Consider the following 15,419-nt stretch of genomic DNA (forward strand, 5'->3'; position numbering starts at 1 on the left):
TTTGCCTTTTGAAATCACTGGTGCTGTTTCTTGTCATGGGGATTTTTTTGCTGAAGGAAAAACACCATGTTATTTGTGTCTGGGTTTCATATCAGGTCTAGCTCCACAGGGTGTATTCTTCTCTGGGGCTCCCCTGCCACCGCTGCAAGGTGAAATCATGCAGTAATCGGGGAGAGAGCTGCAGCTTGGAAGTGCTTGGCAAGATATAAATCGCATAAGAAGACAGGGAGTAAGTGGTACTAATCCCATTAGTTACCCTTCCCAAACAAGCTGCTCCGTGTAGCAGAATCCCTCCATGCAGCAGCTTTGTGAAACAGAATATCTCATAAAAGTTCCCCGCTACTCTTTATGCTAAACATCTGGTGCCATTGTTTACACCGCCCCACAGCCCACAGGTGCTTCAAAGAGCCAGGGGTTGTTTTGGCCAGAGCTGAGGTGGGCACTGCCCGGGGCTCTCCTCGTCCTTCCCATGGCTGGATGTCCAGGGGTGGCGGCGTATCTGCAGGTTTTGGAAGCACCCAACGTTTCCCCTTTGGGTCTGTCGTTTAGTATTCAGCTTCCCGCCAAGTGAGTGAGAGGGGGAGCTGTACAAGCAAACATTGGGAAAAATGGTTTCTTCTGGGTACCTTTCCTCAAGGACATGCTGCAAAGGTGCTAGCAAGGGAGCAGGGGCTGTTCCAACTGTAGCCCAAGTTAGACAGGAGTATTGATGGGCACAGCAGACTGTGTAGACAAAGTTCTGAGGCTTGCACATTCAACACTACAAAGATGAGAGACTCCAGGTACCTTGGAGGGATGAGAACCTCATGCTTTATGAGTGGGTATTTGTGGTCTGTACGTATCTGGTTTATATATTAAAGATAGAATGAAAATGTTTTATTATTTCAAAAATGCTTTCAAATTTTTAAATTGTGAGGCATTAATTCATAGCTTGTTACACTGGGAATGTGATTCAGCTTCTGAACTCATGACTAAAAACATGCTATGAATGCACCTGTGAATGATTACGCTTTAATCCACGTTCTGTCGTTCTGTTATTGCTTAATTACCCTGATAAAAAGAAGCTTTTCTTTTTTTGTTAAGCACACTCATAAAACCGTAGGTGAAACCTACAGCTGGTCTTAACGAAAGATCAGCTGTACAAGCCTTGAAGAATTTCATGTTCTTCAGCAGGTCATGAAAAACAGAGGCACTGGATAGAGCAGAGAGACACCATTAATTCAGATCTCATAATTCTGTTCAGAGAAGAGGAGCTCAAAGAATGCTGTCTTAACAAAAAAAATTCAGGTGCAGGTGTGGACTGGAGCCTAATTGCTCTGTCAGGATTACAATGAAAAGAAATGTTATTGTCTGGAATTTTGAAACGAATAAGGATAAAACAATGGCTAATATAAAAGTGCAAAGCTAGTCCCATTGAAGTCACTGGTAAGACTCACAGTGACTTCAAAGCCAGCAAACGTGAACTACAAAGGAATGTCTTCCTCTTTCAAGTTTAGTTGTTGTAGTCAGCCCATATTTTCTTTTGTAGATGTCTGGTGAATGGTTCAAAAGACCAATATGCTGCTCGTAAAAATTATGGAAGGGGCATTTTCCTTGGCCTTTGTTTTATCCCAGACTTTTCTTTGTGACTTTTGACATACTGACCTGTTTTAAGTCAAAACTTTGACCTGTTTAGAGGTTCTGTTCTTGCTAAGGCAAACTCCCAAAACTTCCCATGGGAGTCCCATTGACGTCAGTACTTTAACTCACACAAAGATTCAGGATTTGCTTATTCTTTTATACATAAGGACATTTCAAAAGGTCGTCTGCAACTTTTTACCTTCTTTACCTTCCATACTGAAAGGATTAAAATGATTTAATCTCACTCTGGGTTTTACACTGTATATGATTTCAAGCCATAATCTATCACTAAGAAAGCTTGCTTGGGTCCCTTAATTAAAAATCCATGGGTGTTCAGGTACAACAGTATACTCACACCCAAAAAGACTGATCATCTTTGAGAGGTGACAAGGACTGGGAGATCCCCTGTTAGTGGTTTGGCTCCCATCTGTGGTTTCAAACTGGCAATCCATCACAAGTGGGGTCCCCCAGGGATCGATATTGGGCCCAATGCTATTCCATATCTTCATAAGTGATCTGGATAATAGGATCAAATGTAGCCTGATGAAGTTTGCAGATGACACCAAATTGAGTGAGGAAGTAGACACTCTGGAAGGGAGAGCCACCCTGCAGGAAGATCTGGATAGGCTGGATGATCCTTGAGGTCCCTTCCAACCTGGTATTCTATGATTCTATGATTATTGCCTTGACCCATCTCCACCTGATGGCTATTTAGTAGTGTGTATAAAACAAACTGAACCTCAGTCTTGCCCTGTTTATACCACTGGCCAGACTGTGACTTAATGGGAAACCATCTCATCAAGGCTGATGCTTTGACAGTTTTGAGTTCATGTTACAGAGGAGAGATTGCATTGCCTTCCAATCCTACCAGCCATTGCTCCAGGACACAACTAGGCTGCGTGGGTGGACTGTGTGGAGACCTAGCTTTGTTTTCTCTTTAAGAGAGAATACAATTATGCGTAGGAGTCAGATTAACCTTTTTAATAAGTATTGGGTGATAAATGGTCCTTTTGCCCTCTTGTTGTGAGATCTCATCATGGGTAGCACACCATCGTAGTACATAGGACTCACGTACGCAGTCCTCCTCCTGAATGAGCTGAAATTCAGGCAGAGCATGTGTTATTTGTACTAAGAAGGGTGGGAAGTTTCTGTGTATTCCCAAGCATCACTTCCTACCAAGTCCAGTAAACTTTTTCTTCAGGGCCTCATCTTAAAAAAGCACAGTGAAGCCAGGCTGTGGCAGCCTCAGAAGTTATAAATTATTCCTTGCTGCTCATTCAGTAGACACTGTCCTAAAACCTGCCTCAACCACCAATGAATTATGTAGTAGCAACAGTGAGAGCAAAATAAAATCCAAACCTTGTCATGAAACAGAGATGCCCGTTTCTGTTTCTTTGCCTCTTCTGTTGCACATTTACTTTCATGATTCCCTTCACTACTTCAAGGTCTTTTTTTTTTTTTTTTTTGAAGAATGGTTTTGAATGCTCCTTTCCCTCCCTACAATTCATCTTGTGTGTCACTTGGCTGTAGCACATACTATGGGCATCAGTCTGTTCAGCTCTCTGTCATGGCTGTTATTATTTTCTCCATTTCCCCAAATACCTCTCCAGAGCAAGTCCCAAATGGATTTACTTCATCTGCGTTACAGCAGCTTGAGAGGGTCCCTTTTTTTGGGAAAGCAGTGTTGAGCATGTCCAGGGAGTCCCCAGCCCTCTGCCTTCAGAGCAGAGGGGACCTGTGCAGCTTGGAGTCTTACTAACCTACTCCTCAGCAATGCAGTTGGACACAGCATGTGTATTGACTGTCTGAAGGTACCAGAGCAAGCTCCTGATCTGCCATCCTGCCCTCACACTTCAGAGGTGGCCAGGGCCAGCACAGGGCTTGAGTTTGCAGCTCAGACTAGCAGGCAGACCTCTCTAACTTCACACTTTGATGAACCTGCTTTCTCTCATTTTCCTGTTACTGCAGGCACTTCTTGTGTGATGTGCAGGTCATTTCTGCAAGGATTTCTTAGCCGTGCTTCTGAATTCATACCTTCCTTCTCCACTATGCTTACAAACAGCTTGTCTTCCTCATTTCAGAAGCCCATGAATTTTCCTCCTCCTGCAATAGGCTCTGTGGGCCTACGAGGGCAGTCAGGTGTCAGCACAAGTAGCTGGGATTTGTCCCCTTGCTAGCTGTCACATGGCTAGTACAATTTCTCCTGTGGGTTCAGGTTTTATTCCTTTGTCTTTGTTAACCAGTTTCTTCTTTTGGTACTGTGGTTATCAAAGAGAGATGTTCCAAGTAATATCCTCCGCTTCCATATAGCAAGTCCTCTCGTATCTTCCTGGTAGGGTCAGTGAGTCCATGACGATTGTCCTTTCAGGTGTCAAGCCCACATCCTTTAGAAAATCTGTTCATCTCTGTGACTAAAGATCAGTTGGTGGCTCCAAAATTTTACCTGTTTTTTCTTAAGTTAATTTTCTGTTATTCCACATAAAACTAAAAGCTTACAGTAAAAGGAAAAAGAAAAAAAATCCTCATATATTTCTCTTTTTTTTAAATAGATATTTGTCTTTTTTAAGAATTTTTCACCATTCCCAGTGCATCTTTCACAGTAAGCGGGACCAAGGTTTCTTCTGTTGTTCATGTACAATGTGGAGGCATTCTTAATCTTGTTCATTACTTCATCAGAGCTTTCTTTTCCTGCCCCATCTTCCTTCTCAGTATGGAACGCACTGAGCATAGTGAAATCCTGATGAAAAAAAGTAACTTTTAACTACCTTTAAAATTGCTGTTTGAACCTTTTCTAGATGTATCCAGCATATTCTCAAATTATTTAAATATTATTGAGGGATTTGCATTCACAATGCCTTCGCAAAAGCCGGTTTTATTTTGTTTTTGCTTTCTTACAACCCAAGACACTTTCTTCAAATAAATGGCTGCAGACTGCTCAAGGTTTGGTGGTTCTACCACATCTTGGCATCATATGAGGTTTCATAACATCAAAATAACTTTGTTGTGACAGTATCAAATGTAACGGTTATACCAACACTGTCATATTTGGGTCAGGACTGTAATGTTCACCTCTCATTCTTCATTGACCTAATCTTCATGTAAAATTGATGTCACCTTTCTGAATTTTCTTCTGCAGCATGAATAAAGTTGGCTGTGTGAGCTAGAGAGCAACAATGAGCAAGTGGCAGCAGTGAATTGATTAATATACGTCTTTTTTTTTCTTTTTTTTTTTTTTTTCTTTATGGCTTGTCTGCACACGACTTGCAGTTTTCTTTGGCTGCTTCCATTAGCAAAACAGTCTTGTGGCCACTTCAATTTTTCTTTTTGTTTGGTTTGTTGTTTTGGGTTTTTTTAAGCCATTCATTTTAGTACTCGGTATACACAACATAAATGTTTGATTGGACATGGGAGTCACCACCTTTTCTACAGTCTAGTTGAAAGCATGTGAAAATTCTCCTATTTGGAAGTTTCTCATTCCCTGTAAGGACACACACTTTGATTTCTACTGTGCTTTGCAGCGGCTGCTCATGTTCCTCCCAGGATATCAGTAAACAGGTCTGGTCACAAATAGCCAGTGAAGGAGGTGAGAACAGAGGCCAAGTGAGCCTGTGGGGTTACTGAGTAAATATTAACAGAAAAGCTCTGGTAATATTCTCTCATCTCTAAGACTTCATATGATTGCTATAAAAATGTAATAGGAATACCAGATATTTATAATTTTAATACTGTCACTTTTATACTGTGAATAATGTGCTTTGTACCATATTGTTTACAGTGGTATTGAACCATTCTGTACAGTCAGTAGGTGGTTATGTCCGTGTGTTCTTCGAGGCCTTTGAATAATACATAATTTGTTAATCTATACTGAAGTTTACTGTATTACGGTCAATGATGCTCTTAGGTACACATTTTTTTAATGCCTGAATTTTTTGTTCCCTTCACTTCAGTCTTCTTCCCGTATTTTAAACTCTTTCAGAGGCAACCTCAATATTTCTTGCACAATTATCTGTGAAATTTGTTGGACCACAGAGTATGGAATAGCAGAAAAGCATCTGCACTGGCTTTTGAAATCTGCCACAAAGGGACTTTCATGCAGGTTGTGCATGTTGCCAGTGCTTTTAGGAAATGAGAAGGTTTTAACACTGGTGTCATGGTTTAACCCCAGCCAGCAACTAAGCCCCACACAGCCACTTGCTCACTCCCCCCGCGGTGGGATGGGAGAGAGAATCAGAAGACTAAAAGTGAGAAAACTTGTGGGTTGAGATAAAGACAGTTTAATAGGTGAAAAAAAAAGCTGCACACACAAAGCAAAGAAAGGAATTCATTCACTAATACACTACTTCACTACAGGTGTTCAGCCATCTCCAGGAAAGCAGGGCTTCATCATGCATAACTGTTACTTAGCAAGACAAACACCATCACTCCAAATGTCCCCTCCTTCCTTCTTCTTTCCCCAGCTTTATATGCTGAGCATGATGTCATATGGTGTGAAATACCCCTTTGGTCAGTTGGGGTCAGCTGTTCCAGCTGTGTCCCCTTCCAACTTCTTGTGCACCCCCAGCCTGCTTGCTGGTGGGGTGGGGTGAGAGGTAGAAAAGACCTTGACTCTGTGTAAGCACTGCTCAGCAGTAACTAAAACATCCCTGTATTATCCACAGTTTTAGCACAAATCCAAAACACAGCCCCACACTAGCTACTATGAAGAAAATTAACTCTATCCCAGCCAAAACCAGCACATTCTCCACCTCTTATTTCATACCATTTATGTGATGCTTGGGTCTCACACTATCTAATACATTCTCATTACCCACCACCCTTCCATCCTTTGATATAAAGACATCATTCCCTCAGTCTATGGACCACCCCTGTAAAATGTCCATAAATGTCCACAAATGTCCGTTGAGTTGACTCAGTCCGTGACTGTGGGCTCCATCTGTTATGGTGGTCACTCAGGACAGGAGAGGTCATGTCATGCATGGAGTGCGTGGCTTTTGCTTTACCTATTAAACAAGCACCAAAGCCAGCTCAGGTCGAGTCACTGTGGCACTTGCACTGCTTTTTGTAAGGCTTCTCCTCCACTGGTTCAGGTGGTTCCTGCTACAGTAATTCCTATAACGTGCAACTCAAATCATGAGTTACAACAATTTAAACGTATTTCCATTACAATCCTCAGTCCCTTTGGGCGAGGTTATAGGGTTTAACATTGCGATGAACTCCTCCCCTTGCTCCTAGCCTGGCTAACAACAAGGGGTTCCTGCTATAGTAACTCCCATAACATGCAACTCAAATCCCAGGTTACAACAATTTAAAGGTATTTCCATTACAATCTCTACCCTGGTGCCTTTGGACCAGATCATTGGGCTTAACATTACAATGAACTCCTCCCCTTGCCATGCTTCAGCTTGGATTTATTCACACACTGCAGTCCCTTAAGGTTGTACCTGCTCCTAGTGGAGCCTTATCTATGAGCCACAGTCTCTCCAGCAGTATACCTGCTGTGGCATAGACTTCTACACAGCCACAGTTGCTTTGAGGTGCACCTGTTCCAGCATGGCCTTATTCATGGGCCTTCAGAGATGTACTTGCTCCAGTGTGGCCTTACCACAGCCACAGTCCCTTCAGAAGTAAACCTGCTCCAACATGGCCTTACCCATGGCTGCAGTCCCTCCAGGGGTGTTCCTGCTCTGTTGTGGGCTTATCCATGGCCACACGCTTTGAGGTGCTCCAGCATGACCTCATGCACAGCCACTGATGCTTTGAGGTGTACCTGATGCAGCATGGACTTATCCACAGCCACAGATGCTTTGAGATGTACCTTCTCCAGCATGGAATTATCCTTGGGCCACAATCCCTTCAGAGATATACCTGCTGTGGCACAGACATAACCACAGCCACAGACACTTTGAGATATACCTGCTGTGGCATGGATTTGTCCACAGCCGCAGACGCTTTGGGGCATCGTGCTCCCATGTGGACTCATCCACAGGTCACAGTCCCTTTGACTCGAGCTCATACTGGAGTTCCAGCCTGTCCAGTACAGCAGCACAGAAACAGCAGTGATGCCCTGGCCATCTGCCAGCCCAGGCGCATGGCCATTGCTGTTATCAAAATGTTCCCAGGCACAGCAGAGTAAGACGATAAGCAGTACAGCAAGCAGCAAAAGCAAAAAGCAGCCACTAACGAGCACTAGACTCTAATCTACAGTAAGGAAAGCAAGCCCCATGGCAATTAATAGCTAAACAGCAGTAACAGCTATAAATTCTATCTAGCACATTCCAATCAAACCTGTCATTATCTCTGAACCCTTTGAGCCCCACACTGGGGCTTTGCTTGTGTGCGCAGCTTTTGCTTTACCTATTAAACTGTCTTTATCTCAACCCCTGAGTTTTCTCACTTTTACTCTTCTGATTCTCTCCCCCATCCCCCCAGGGGAAAGTGAGTGAGTGGCTGCGTGGTGCTTAGTTGCTGGCTGGGGTTAAACCATGATGACTGGTCAAAACCAATGAGGAAAAAGGAAGATGCTACTAAAATGCCGTGTAGTATCTCTCCCTCTAAATTATTCCTGTAAGAAAAGTCTCTGCAGAGACCTGGGATGATCCGATTCCATGTTGTCTGCAACACGGGATTTGAAGCATTAGCTCTCAGGGAGCAGGACTAGTGTTTTAACTCTCCTTGGCCTGCTGTTGTCCTATTTTATACCAGTCATGCATCAGGGGAAAGGGAAATCACTGATACAGAACAATCAGATGAAACGAATCCAGTATTTCCCTTTCTCCCAGACTGGCTTTGGATCACATCAAGTTTCAAATCATTCCATAATATACGAAATATTAATGTGCACGTACATACTTCAGATTTCTATTATTTTGAGGATTATCCATCACTAGCTACCATGCGGCCCTGTGAATTTACATCAGACTTCATCAGGACAGCATTAACAAACTAAACACAAGTCTTAATAACTGTTGAGAGCACTGTGACTTTTAATGCCTCTCTGGGCCAGCAACTTGCAACTCTCCAGTCATGCTACTGGATGGTTGGTACTGCACATCCTTATTTTGCCATGTGCAACAGTGGGAGCAGAGAGAGGACAGCATTCGTCAGCACTTGTTCCCTTTGCTGACGTTTGTCCTCCTTTCTCTCACCCAGGACCTGCTAAGGTCAGACCTGCTATGTCACTCCTTGGGCAGACAGTAAGTGCAGCCACGCTGTTGGCATGAGCTAATTTTTTTTTATTTTTTAAATTATGGATAAGATGCCTACTGTAGATTGAGCATTCATAATTCAAGAGCACCGTATTCCTGCAGTACAGAGGTGTAGCATATGCCCTTGTGGGTCCCTGAGCTGGTGCTCAGCCCGTGCATCATCCCACAGCACCCATGCTATCCCAGCTCACACCGGCTGAGAGATGGGCACGGGAAATACAGAAACTTCCTGGCTCTCCCTGAAGTGAGCACAGGATTCGAGCCCCGTAGAGCCAGATGAAAGGCTCCTATTGACTTGGGGTCAGATCCTTAGTAAATGCTTTGTTAGATATAATCCTGTATCTATCAGCACTTACATCAAGTGAAAACAGTTCACAGTCACAAAGCCAATAGTTTTCTATTTATCTAATGTGTACTTTAGGTGGTATCACCAGAAAGCCTTTTTTTTCCCCACTCCGTGAAAATACTTTCAATCAATTCTTATTTCTTGAAGAAAAGGGGAAAAAATGTTTTTTGAAATCCAAGGAGCCAGCTTCTCATCCCTCTAGCTGTGCTTCGGCCTAGATAAGAAGAGATCTCAGGGTCCCATATTATTAATGCACTGTCTATATGAATAACGAGCAGGCTTGGTGAATTATTCCACACTCCTGGGAAAATCTATAGCCCTGTCCTTCTGCAGCACCACTGGAACTGAGCAGTATTTTTTTGATTTGTTGAATTCAGATTACTTCATTTGTATGGAGGAAAAAAATGTATCTGTTCCCCACTAACACCCATTTAGTAAGCTCAGAAAAAATTCACAGCATATCACGTGCACTATTAAAAAAGGAGAGAGAGAAAGAGAAGCCTAACTGTGTACTGAAATATTTTAAGACTTTGCTTTTGTCCAAAAACATGCCTTCTTGAAACGCCCTTGCAGCCACCCTGAAATTGCAGCCAGATCCTGAGAGATGCTGACTTCAGTGGGAGCAAAAGCAAAACTGGCAGTGACGATGCAGAGTAATTAGTTCATTTAGCAAGGCACAGCAGCTCTCATTACCAGTTTGCCTTCTAATCTGCAGGGCAGAGGCTGAAGGGAGCAGAGGGGAGGTATGTGCCTGACCCTGCTGATGGTGGGTGAGTTTTGTGTCAGAGCACAGTATCATCTCCGGAACCCAGGCCATCAGTGAGCAACCTGGGGAGAGCAGAGAGGCCATGCTTCTCCCTGAACAAATACATGTACAAACATATATATGAGGATATTCAAGGGTCAAATTTGTAGCCAACCCGAGCCAAAGTCTGCAGCAAGGGCTGCCGAGTCAGGCACTTCCCCATCTCTCAGCGAGGGCTGCGTTGTTTGTGCCGCATGCAAACATCCACCGGGCATTAGGGAGAAGTAGACAGATGATGATGTCTTTCTGGTGTGAAGATGGTGCAGCTAATGAGATCGTCTGACTGTGGGTTTATGTGAGTACATCTTCATCTCAGCTATAATTTATCTCCCTACCTATGTCTTATATGTCTTTCTTTTCCAATTGACATTGCAGTTTACTGCATAGCAAAGCAACCACCCTTTTTAATATCAAGCCCATAGAACAGCTGACTAATCCACCCTTGATGAAGTGCAGAGAGCTCACTTAAATCCCAATTTCCGCAGAAAAAAACATTTTCTTTTTCTACTTAAGAGGGGAAAAAAGCCATAAGTCATGGCACTACCTCCATCTGCGTGAGGGGTGGTCATTTTTCCAGGCTCCAGCTGACAGGTTTCAGTGCTGACACAGAGGGAGCAGAGCCCTCGCAGCCACCAAGGTGCACAGGCAGCAGCCTTATGGTGAAATTAGAGAACGGCATGGCTACGTAGCAGTGTGAAGACACACAGGAACATATAATTACTTCACCTCCATACAGTGGAAAGTAACCTTTCTCTAAAATACTTGCAATAAGCCTGCTAGAGGCTAAATGGAAAAACAGTAGGAGTTTTTTCCTCTTATAGGTAGCATTAAGTGTTAATCACAGCACTGGAAAGAGCCTGGGAAGGGGTTTTGGAGGCAGGGAGTGCAGGCACGGAGGGCAGCTGGCCATGCCAATGTGCCAGGCACCACAGGGAAAAAGAAGCACAGGTCCTGGGTGAGAGAAAGGAGGGCAAACGTCAGCAAAGGGAACAAAAGGGTGGGAAAAGAGCCTAAATTAGAGAAAATTCCCTCGCAGGGGTGAAGCCACAGGCAGGGACCATGCAGGTGTGCTCCGTGAGTGCAGGTAGCATAAGAATCAGTCATGCTGCCTGGCCAAGCATGGAGAACAACCAAGAGAAGGTTTTTTTTTGCAGCTTTTGCATATGCATATGCAGATCTACCTCCGTGAGCCCAGACTAGCCCAGAAGAGGGGCAGCAGCCCCCTGCGACCTATCTGCAAATCTACAGATGGCAGATGTAGCGGGGGGAAAAGCTTCAGCAATGCTAAAGGAATCTCTTCTCACAGCAAGCGGGCATCCAGCAACGCTGAGGGAGAGATTTCCAAATGTCCGGATCTAGATGGAAAAAGCCTGTCCAAGAAGAGATTACAAGGCTGGGGTGAGCAGCAGTGTGTCAGAACCAAAAAGCTTTGCTTGGGGGGCAACACAGAAGTAGCTCAGAAGAGTATGATCTGGATATCTAGGAGGGACTTGTGTGTACGACCCTTGATGTATTCGCATCCATCACAGCTACTGCAACGTATGGAGTCTGATGTGTAGCTGCCCTGTGTGGCAGCAGCAAGGCAACAAGAGAAAGAGCTTTGCTACCATTTACTAAATCTGTGTGGAGTGACGTTGCCAGCTGATATGGGATATGTGGCGTCTCAGGAGTAAAAGGTTTAAACCTTTACACCATGCCTTTAAACAAACACTGGGTTTATCTGTGTCTTGTGTGACAAAGCACATGTGCATGGTCCAAGTACAACATTCAAAATGCATTCAGAAAGTGGTTTGACACCCAGAGACAGGTTTTTAGCTGGTGTGAACTGGCTCTTGAAATCCAGAGAGACCTGCTAGTTTGTGCCAAATGAGGACATGGGTTGTTGAGTTTAGGAAAAGGAACAGAATGGTGACTGGCTATTAATCCTTGCTCGCAGTCTTTAGGGAATATATGGGACCAGCATTCAGCTAAGCAGTGGCCAAGAGGAGCTTAGAGAAACGTTAAGGTCAGGTTAGCATCTGTGCTTTATCCCCTTACACCAAATCTTTGCAGTAATTCAGACGATAATCTATCTCTGCCAGGAAAGACCATGTTACTAAATGGCTAATTCTGCATAAGCCCACGTCATACATCTTTTCTGCATCAGATACTATATTTTCAGTCCACCAGGGCTGTGAAATGCTACTTGTCTACAGGTGTCTCTAATATAAGATAGAAAATACGTGATTGGAGTATTGCAAAGCATTAAGTCTTTTTTTCTTTTTTTCAAAGCTCCCTTCTATCTGTAAACATGCAGCTAGTTCACAAGGCTTGGATGTGGTTTGTAGGATTAGGATGTGAACACGAAAGAAGTGGATGATTAAGTAAAAATGGAAAATGCTGCTACATAGTATGCTCTCTTTAAATTAAGAGACGAGAACCTGAAGTTATTACACACTGAAATTTTAAAGAGACAATGACCAAATCTTTGTAAGAAGAATACACATTGTTAATCCTTTTATTGATCCAGTGAGTTCAAATAAGAGTCACTAATTTAGCACGGGGATTGTCCATTGTGTTGAACTACATGAATTAATCTGGCAACTGCAACTAGAGGCGGACAAGTCAACAAGTGTTTAATTGATTTCAGAGAATTGATTATCCATAAAATTGATCATAGACACGTTTCCAGTTCTTCCTGTCAGAATACAGCCAGGTAGCTGTAGGACACAAACCCCTCAGCAGTTCATCAGCCCATAGTCTGGTTTGGGTGATTTTTGTGCATTAACACTGCAGAATTGCCTTACGTTTAGGAATCAAGCAAGTACATTGCAAGTGAGGGATTTATTTCAAATCTTAGACTTTGTGCCAAGGAGGTGCACCATTCAGCACGCACATATTCTGCAGATTTTGGAAGAGGTTTCTATAGGCAGGTGTCAGAAAGCAGTTTACTAATCCAGTATCTTAAAGAAAGCATTATTTCTGTTTGGGAGTTAAGTGTTTCCATAGGCCGTTCCGTTTACTACAATAACTGCTCAAGGTTAAGCAAGCACAAGTGCTGATGTAGTATGGCAAAATTCAACAATATTCAAAAAGTGCTGCCTCTCCCTTTTGAAACTATCATGCAAAAGACAGCGGTGTGGAAAGGAGCTGTGCTGTACAATTTAAGCATTCTGCCCTGTGTCATTAGTACATAAAACCTACTCTGCAGGCAGATGGATTGTTTTTAATATGTGGTCTTGTGTAATCATTTCCTTTTGATTACAATTCCTAGGCAGCAAGCATACAGCAGAGTTTTCAAGATGCATGTGCATGGTCAGTACATTTTTTTTTTATCTTCCTAATGTTCCCAGAACTCACAAACAGCAAGGTGTAACATCAGCACAAACCATCACTCAGGAATGAAATTGAGAAGCAAATGCCACTGTCCTAACTGAGGACAATGGCAAATCTCCCATTAACTCAAATGAGAGTAGAAAACATATCTCTATATTGGTTTTATTATTACAAAATGCCCTCTCCTTTTTCTTCAGACCCCTCCACGAAATATCATCAAATGCAGTTGTATGTAATATATTTATGCAAATAGCAAATGAACTCTATTTCCTTAGGAAATTTCCTTTTCTCCTCTTGAAAATAGCTAGCTGGGTGAATACATTTTAAAACAAGAGCACCTGTAGTCCCTGTTAAATAAAAAAACCAAAGCCCATTAATGTAATGAACACTTGTATCACATTAGTGAGATCGTTATCCGGGGACACGGATACCTATTGCTCTGAGTAGGATGGGGGAAAGGAGGGTGACCACTGCTTTGAACCACAGAGCACAGGAATGAAGCCATAAAGGAGAAAATCCATATAGTTTTTGACAGGTTGTGTTTCCTCTGGGATTCAGCTCAGTAGCAAAGGCCTGGCCTCGTTATTGCACTGGTGCTATTCACTTCTTGTTTGTCTGTGTATTGTGATGAATTTGGTTCATCTGCTTGCCAGGCGGGGAATCGGGCAAGGATTCTGTGGCAGAGCTTGAGAAGTGTAGTGCTTCTCTGTAGCACAGTGATGGGTCCTTTCCTGGGATGGATGTGCAGTTTCGGCCACTCAGCTTCAAAAAAGGAGGTGAATTAACTTGGAGGCCCAGGCATGGAGAAAAGCTTTGGCTGCTCAGGAGAACGGGCAGCCTCTACTGAGAGAAAAGAGCTGTAGGGCAGCAAAGCAAAGGATGGAGGAGTATGAATCTGGTGTCAGATCAGTGTGTGAGCACCAGGAATGGAGAAAGTCTAAGAAAACAGTGGAAGATTTAATAGATATAAACTCCCCATCATTAAATGTTGGTTGGAAATAAGGAGAACAGTCCTAACTTTTAGAGGAGGTTGGCAACAGCTTCCCAGTAGGGATGCCAGCTAGTTTTGCAGTCTTCCAGTGTCTTTTGCCATACCCGCAAAAAGCAAAGAAATTAGTATTATTTGATAAAATAACACTGCAGTGTACTGGCAAACAATGGAGCTACTGCAGACTGACATAAGTCAAGAAAAAGAGCTGTAGAGCAGACTCATAAGAATTCATTCATGTGTTAGAGACACAACGAATTGCATATATGCTTTGTCTTTAATATAGCAAGAATTGATTCAATCTGGCCAAAAAAAAAAATCTTATAACAAACAAATCACATTACTTTTCAGGCAGCTGCATTTCACACCAACTGAAGGGTAGAGTCTGGGGGGGTTGTGTGGTGGTTTTTGAAGTGCAATTTTTGAAAACAGAAATGTTTTGTCAATGTTGTGAATTTATTAATAAAAGAAGGAGGGGAAAAATTGCCAAGAGGATATATGGAAAAGTTTCATCCCATTTTGAAGTCTTTAGTTACAATTTGACTTTATTTGATACAGTAATTTTTTATTGTTTGGTTGGCCAACATTGATATCATTTTTATATCCATTTATTTGCAATAACGTGCTGATAAATCAGTTTTAGTAGTGGAACCAATTAATTCTCCATTGCAAGTATTGACTTAGATTTTTTTTTTTTTCTATTCCACTTGTCGGAGATGGTAGTGCTGGAGTTCCCTGGATGGGCAATAATGAGGGAGTATTGCAGAATCCATTTCTGCTGCTCCTCTGAAACAGTGGTTGTAAGTTCTGTGTGGTTATTGCAAAAAAACATCATTTGCAAACACAAATTAAGTAAATTATAGCCTTACTACCTGGCTTGCATTCTTCAAATGACTGCTGGTGCCCAAAAGTGGGAATTCTAGCAATACGTATCAGTTTGAGTTTGCAGATTTCCCAGCTGAGTTTGCTCATTAAAACACGGCAGGATGGAAACTATGACCAGAAATAACCTGTGATTACAATGGACATGGTCTAAATGTATTGTGTGTAGTCAGGTTTGGTAAATAAAATGAATGTGGAAGGTTTTGAAATTCCTAAAATTCAAATGTAATTACATACCACCCAGATCTGTGTTTTACT

The 15,419-nt window shown here is 42.7% G+C and overlaps 1 protein-coding gene across 1 annotated transcript in view; it reads left to right on the forward strand.

The window, feature by feature from the left end:
* The window catches only part of TAFA1 (TAFA chemokine like family member 1), a gene marked incomplete at both ends in the record, with an annotated part of 223,609 nt that overhangs the window by 180,235 nt on the left and 27,955 nt on the right, over positions 1–15,419 (forward strand). The window lies entirely within an intron of this gene.

Source organism: Platalea leucorodia (assembly GCF_965183815.1).
Source record: "Platalea leucorodia genome assembly, chromosome: 9".
Lineage (NCBI taxonomy): Eukaryota > Metazoa > Chordata > Aves > Pelecaniformes > Threskiornithidae > Platalea > Platalea leucorodia.